Raw genomic sequence first — 6,000 nt, forward strand, 5'->3', positions numbered from 1 at the left:
AGGGATTGTGCTTAAAAGCCTTGCTGCATTGGGGTCTGGGAGATGATTCACTTTGCTGAAACCCCTCCACGGGGTAGGCACAATTGAATGACTTACGGATATAGTGGTAGCCCTGCACTTGAAGTAAGACCATTCAAGATTTTTTTGTTTTGTTTAGAAACTAGTTTTTGTTTTTTTCTAAATGGAAGAGAATTGTAAATGAATTGGGTAGGGAAGCTATGAAGTTTCTAGTTCATTTAGTTCCTGTTTTCAGTGTTATTCCATTTTTAACATTTACCTAAAGTTTGTGTCTTCCCAAGTCCTATTTCATGGTTAGTATAAGGCCAGCCTGAAAGATAATATATTGTGACTGTTATATTATTTATTTCAAAGCCAAGATATTGATTATTGCATGCTGAAAATGACAAATGGCATCGAAGAAAGGCACGGTCAGCGAGTTCTATTAAAGAAATGATAGTATTGCCCATGGATTGTTAAAAGGTTCAGTTTAGGTACTTTATAGGTTTATATCCATCACTATTTAATGACCAAATGATGAAAAATATGAGTCGCGGGAACAATTTCTTTCTGTTGGAGTTTTAGGTTAAAGCAGTTAGCAAAGTACGACAATTTTTGTGCTAAGATTTTATGCTCTTAGATTTCATAGTGCATAACAATTAGTGCATTTATTTTTAAAGGTGATGATTTTATGTACATATAACAACTAACAATATGACTGGAGTATTATGCAAAAATGAAACATGCTCTGCATAGGCAAAGTAAATTACCTTATTTTGGGATAAATCCTATTCTCTGTTGTACATGCATGCCCATATGGGAAAGCGGCATGCAAGCAGCCAGGCAGGTTATTTCTATAGTACACAGGAATGCACCAGGAAGTACAGCCAGCTAAGGGGTCAACCCCTGCATAAAGGGCCTAAAACCCACTGAAGTCAATGGAAAGATTCTCATTGACTTCAGTGAACTTTGGGTTACTATTCCCAGAGGGGAATAGTCCAAGGCGGCATGTCCATTCCCCGAAGTGAGCCACTGGGTATATTCTGTGCAATCCTCTCCTGCAGCAGTTGTATTTCTGTGCCAGGAAATACAGGTATCTCTGACTCATCTTTGCTGCATAGCCCAGGTTCAGTTTGGCCTGTTTGCTACATATTTGTAATTCCTGAAATTTTGGCTGTAATACTGTCCAAGTGTTTTGTTTTTCACAGATTTAAGAGTATCATTTCACCCTCTTATTCTATTAGAGCCTTCTCTGTTAAAATCACTCTGCTCATGAAAGCTTGTAACCTCTGCATTCAAAATGATAGCAAGAAGCAAGGGTCACTAATAACTCTCCTATCTGAGCTGAGAAACTCCATTTAATCATTATCAGCATTGTTGGCAAATAAGAAACACCACCCGATTGGACAACGGTGACATTGTCATAAAGATCCTATCCTGGATGAAATGAACAGCCAGCTGCAGTGCTTGCCACTGTGAATTGTAGCTGTGTGACCTGGAATCTGGCCTAAAAAGCTGGTATAAATCTAGCAAAATAAATCTTTCAGAATAGCCTATGGTTTCATGCTGCCTTAACTCAACTCTTTTACCTAATCTCTGACCTTTCTCTATAATTTTTCATATTGTCCCAAATTGAGTGCCCTCTGTTGCAGGATACTCAACTGAGAGGAATCATGAGCTTATACTTTATCCTGAGATAGATAAACAGGGTGGGTAATAGGATGCTCATGAGAAACCTTTGGGGAGTTTGGCAACGTTGTGCATTTAATTTCATAGAGGCAGCCACATTAATTTCTTTTTTGATATTGCTTTATTTTAATGCATCTTGTAACAAATCCATGGCTGAATATATCATGACTGGTATTTAAACTGCCCTCAGAGAGCATCTGGGGTAGAACTCAAGCTTCCCTTCTCTCTTGTACAGGTCTCTTAGCACTTCAGGAAAACTGTGTTAGCTGTAGCAGTCCGAAGGTTTATATGCTTTAGAACAGACAGTATACAGTGTGCAAAAAGAAAAGGAGTACTTGTGGTTAGTCTCTAAGGTGCCACAAGTACTCCTTTTCTTTTTGCGAATACAGACTAACACGGCTGCTACTCTGAAACCTATACAGTGTGCGATGTCCTCTCTCACACACTTGTTTGTTTACACACACACACACATACACACATTCTCAGGTAGGTCAGTTGTTCTATTTAGTACCCTTGAGTGGCACACAAGCAAACTGCACATCTCTTACCCCTCCCAGAATTGAGCAAAGTTCATTCACAAGTGACTGGGGTTCATAGCAATTCAATCCCAACAGCCAGGATCTGTGTCCTCAAACATACAGACATCACGGTGTGCAGCTCCACTGCAAGCCATGTCCTGCCACATGGACTCAGAGTGCCACATTTGAATAATGTTAGTAGTGGGGAGTTAAGATAAAGTGCACATCAGTCTGATATAAGGTGACCAGATGTCCCGATTTTATAGGGACAGTCCTGATATTTGGGGCTTTTTTTTATATGGGCTCCTATTACCCCCTACTCCCTGTCCCGATTTTTCACACTTGATATTTGGTCACCCTAGTCTAATATAAAGAAACACACCATTCCTCTCTATTCAGCACATAAGCACTGCTTTAAGCAGTACCTTGTTAGTACAGTGCCCCAAAAGACATAAAGGGCATTAACCTAAAATTAAGGTACCACAAAAAACTGGAGGTTCTGGTCCCCCACTGCATTACATTTCTAGCCAACATTTTTTAAAATGGGTGCCTGTATACCTAGGCACCTAAGTAAGTGACCTGCTCTTCAAAAGTACCATATACCAGTACCTATTGAATTTATTGGGATCTGCTGACAACTCAGAGTTTTTGAAAGTCAGGCCACTTATTTAGATACCTGTGGACTTAAAGCCTAACTTTGGATACCCATTTTAGAAGACCCTGGCTTTTTCCTCACTGCCTGGAGACAGGCTGCTTCCCCTTTCTTCAGGGACAAATAGTGAGGTCACAAGGAGAACAACAGCCTATGAACATAGAAATAAGAGATGGGAAAGACCTGTTAAGTACTCAAATGCATCTCTGGACCATCTAGTCCAAACCTGTGCTGCTCCTTCTGATTAAGGGCATGGTGCTCTTTCTGGCTGTGGGTTTGAAACATTATAGTGAATCATAATTAAAACTGTCCATTTTGGAATATCTTTCTGCATAATCGACCAGAAAGGTATGGTTGCCAAGACAAGCAAACCAACAAAAACATGCTGCCAATCCACAAGGTAAGATTTTTCAGCTGAAACTGCCGTCAAGGTAGGTCAGTTTTTAGGCCTAGCAATGCTCTTGATCATGTTCCATTAAGGAAGCTGTCCCCAGATTTTTATGTACTTCCCTTATGGCCTGCTCCCATACTTCGGCTATGTCTACGCTACGGACCTTACAGAGACAGCTGTGCCACTGTACGGTCTTCCGTGTAGCTGCTTTTGCCAGCAGGAGAGAGCTCTCCTGCTGGCATAATTAAACCACCCCAAATGACCTGCATGAACTATGTCTCCTGCCAACATAGCACCGTCCACACCAGCACTTTGGTTGGTGAAACTTATGTTGGTCAGGAGGGTGGTTTCTTCACACCCCTGATTGACAAAAGTTTTGCTGACAAAAGTGCTAGCATAAACAAAGCCTTACTTGCTCCTGGCTACTGTAAAGAAACCTAGCTTCTTGCTACTCCCACAGAACAAGCAGGTATCATGACTGCTTCATAGCTTGTGCTGTTGCTTGGGGGCTGCTGTCACTCTGGCTGTTGTTACGAGGACAGCAGTGCTATTCTGAAGATGCTTACTAAAAATGGCCATTACACACTGTGGGCCCAATCCCGCTGCTATTCCAGTAAATGGAATTTTGCTACTGACTTCAATGGGAAAAGCAAGCCCATTATCTTATTTCTGGAAATTACTCCTGACTCAGACCAGGGGCTAAGGCCCTAGTTCTGCTTTTATTGAAGTTAATGGCAAAACTCCCACTGACTTTGCCATATGCAATATCAGACCCAAAGCAGTTGGTATTACCTAGGTATTTCCCCCCATGAAAAATCAGAATATTAAAGCCACACCCATGAGAGACCTATCTATGCCGACCTAACACCCAGTGTAGACAGTGCTATGTCAACGGAAGAATTCTTCCTTCTACTTAGCTACCACCTCTTGGGGAGGTGGAGAACCCCACCCGTTATCACAGGTAGTGTCTACCCAGAAGCGGTTTTAGTCTCTCTATGCCTCACTTCCTCATCTGTAAAATATAACTCCCCAACCTCAGAGAGGCATTGTGAAGATAAATACATTAAAATTGTGAGGCGCTTAGATTTTATGGTAATAGGGGCCCTATAAATTTCCTTCAATTGATAAGCAAAAGTAGCAAAGTCAGGCCCTTGGTTTGAAGTGCATAATAAAGCACTGTGAAAATATAACATTTCATAGAATCATAGAAATGCAAGCCTGCAAGGGACTTTAATAGATTCATAGATACTAAGGTCAGAAGGGACCATAATGATCATCTAGTCTGACCTCCTGCACAACTCAGGCCACAGAATCTCACCCACCCACTCCTGCGAAAAACCTCACCTATGTCTGAGCTATTGAAGTCCTCAAATCCTGGTTTAAAGACTTCAAGGAGCAGAGAATCCTCCACCAAGTGACCCGTGCCCCATGCTACAGAGGAAGGCGAAAAACCTCCAGGGCCTTTTCCAATCTGCCCTGGAGGAAAATTCCTTCCCGACCCCAAATATGGTGATCAGCTAAACCCTGAGCATATGAGCAAGATTCATCAGCCAGATACTACAGAAAATTCTTTCCTGGGTAACTCAGATCCTACCCCATCTAACATCTCATCACAGGCCATTAGGCCTATTTACCATGAATATATAAAGATCAATTAATTACCAAAATCATGTTATCCCATCATACCATCTTCTCCATAAACTTATTGAGTTTAATCTTAAAGCCAGATAGATCTTTTGCCCCCATTGCTTCCCTTGGAAGGCTATTCCAAAAGTTCACTCCTCTGATGGTTAGAAACCTTCATCTAATTTCAAGTCTAAACTTCCTGCTGGCCAGTTTATATCCATTTGTTCTTGTGTCCACATTGGTACTGAGCTTAAATAATTCCTCTCCTCTCTGGTATTTATCCCTCTGATATATTTATAGAGAGCAATCATATCTCCCCTCAACCTTCTTTTAGTTAGGCTAAACAAGCCAAGCTCCTTGAGTCTCCTTTCATAAGACAAGTTTTCCATTCCTCGGATCATCCTAGTAGCCCTTCTCTGTACCTGTTCCAGTTTGAATTCATCCTTCTTAAACACGGGAGACCAGAACTGCACACAGTGATCCAGGTGAGGTCTCACCAGTGCCTTGTATAACGGTACTAAAACCTCCTTATCCGTACTGGAAATACCTCTCCTGATGCATCCCAAGACCGCATTAGCTTTTTTCCACAGCCATATCACATTGGCGGCTCATAGCCATCCTATGATCAATCAATACTCCAAGGTCCTTCTCCTCCTCCATTACTTCTAATCGATGCGTCCCCAGCTTATAACTAAAATTCTTGTTATTAATCCCTAAATGCATAACCTTACACTTCTCACTATTAAATTTCATCCTATTACTATTACTCCAGTTTACAAGGTCATCCAGATCCTCCTGTATGATATCCTGGTCCTTCTCTAAATTGGCAATACCTCCCAGCTTTGTATCATCTGCAAACTTTATTAGCACACTCCCACTTTTTGTGCCGAGGTCAGTAATAAAAAGATTAAATAAGATTGGTCCCAAAACTGATCCTTGAGGAACTCCACTGGTAACCTCCCTCCAGCCTGACAGTTCACCTTTCAGTAGGACCTGTTGTAGTCTCCCCTTTAACCAGTTCCTTATCCACCTTTCAATGTTCATATTGATCCCCATCTTTTCCAATTTAACTAATGTGGCACGGTATCAAACGCCTTACTGAAATCTAGGTAAATTAGATCCACTGC

The sequence above is a fragment of the Chelonia mydas genome, chromosome 7 (genome assembly GCF_015237465.2).
Source record: "Chelonia mydas isolate rCheMyd1 chromosome 7, rCheMyd1.pri.v2, whole genome shotgun sequence".
NCBI lineage: Eukaryota > Metazoa > Chordata > Testudines > Cheloniidae > Chelonia > Chelonia mydas.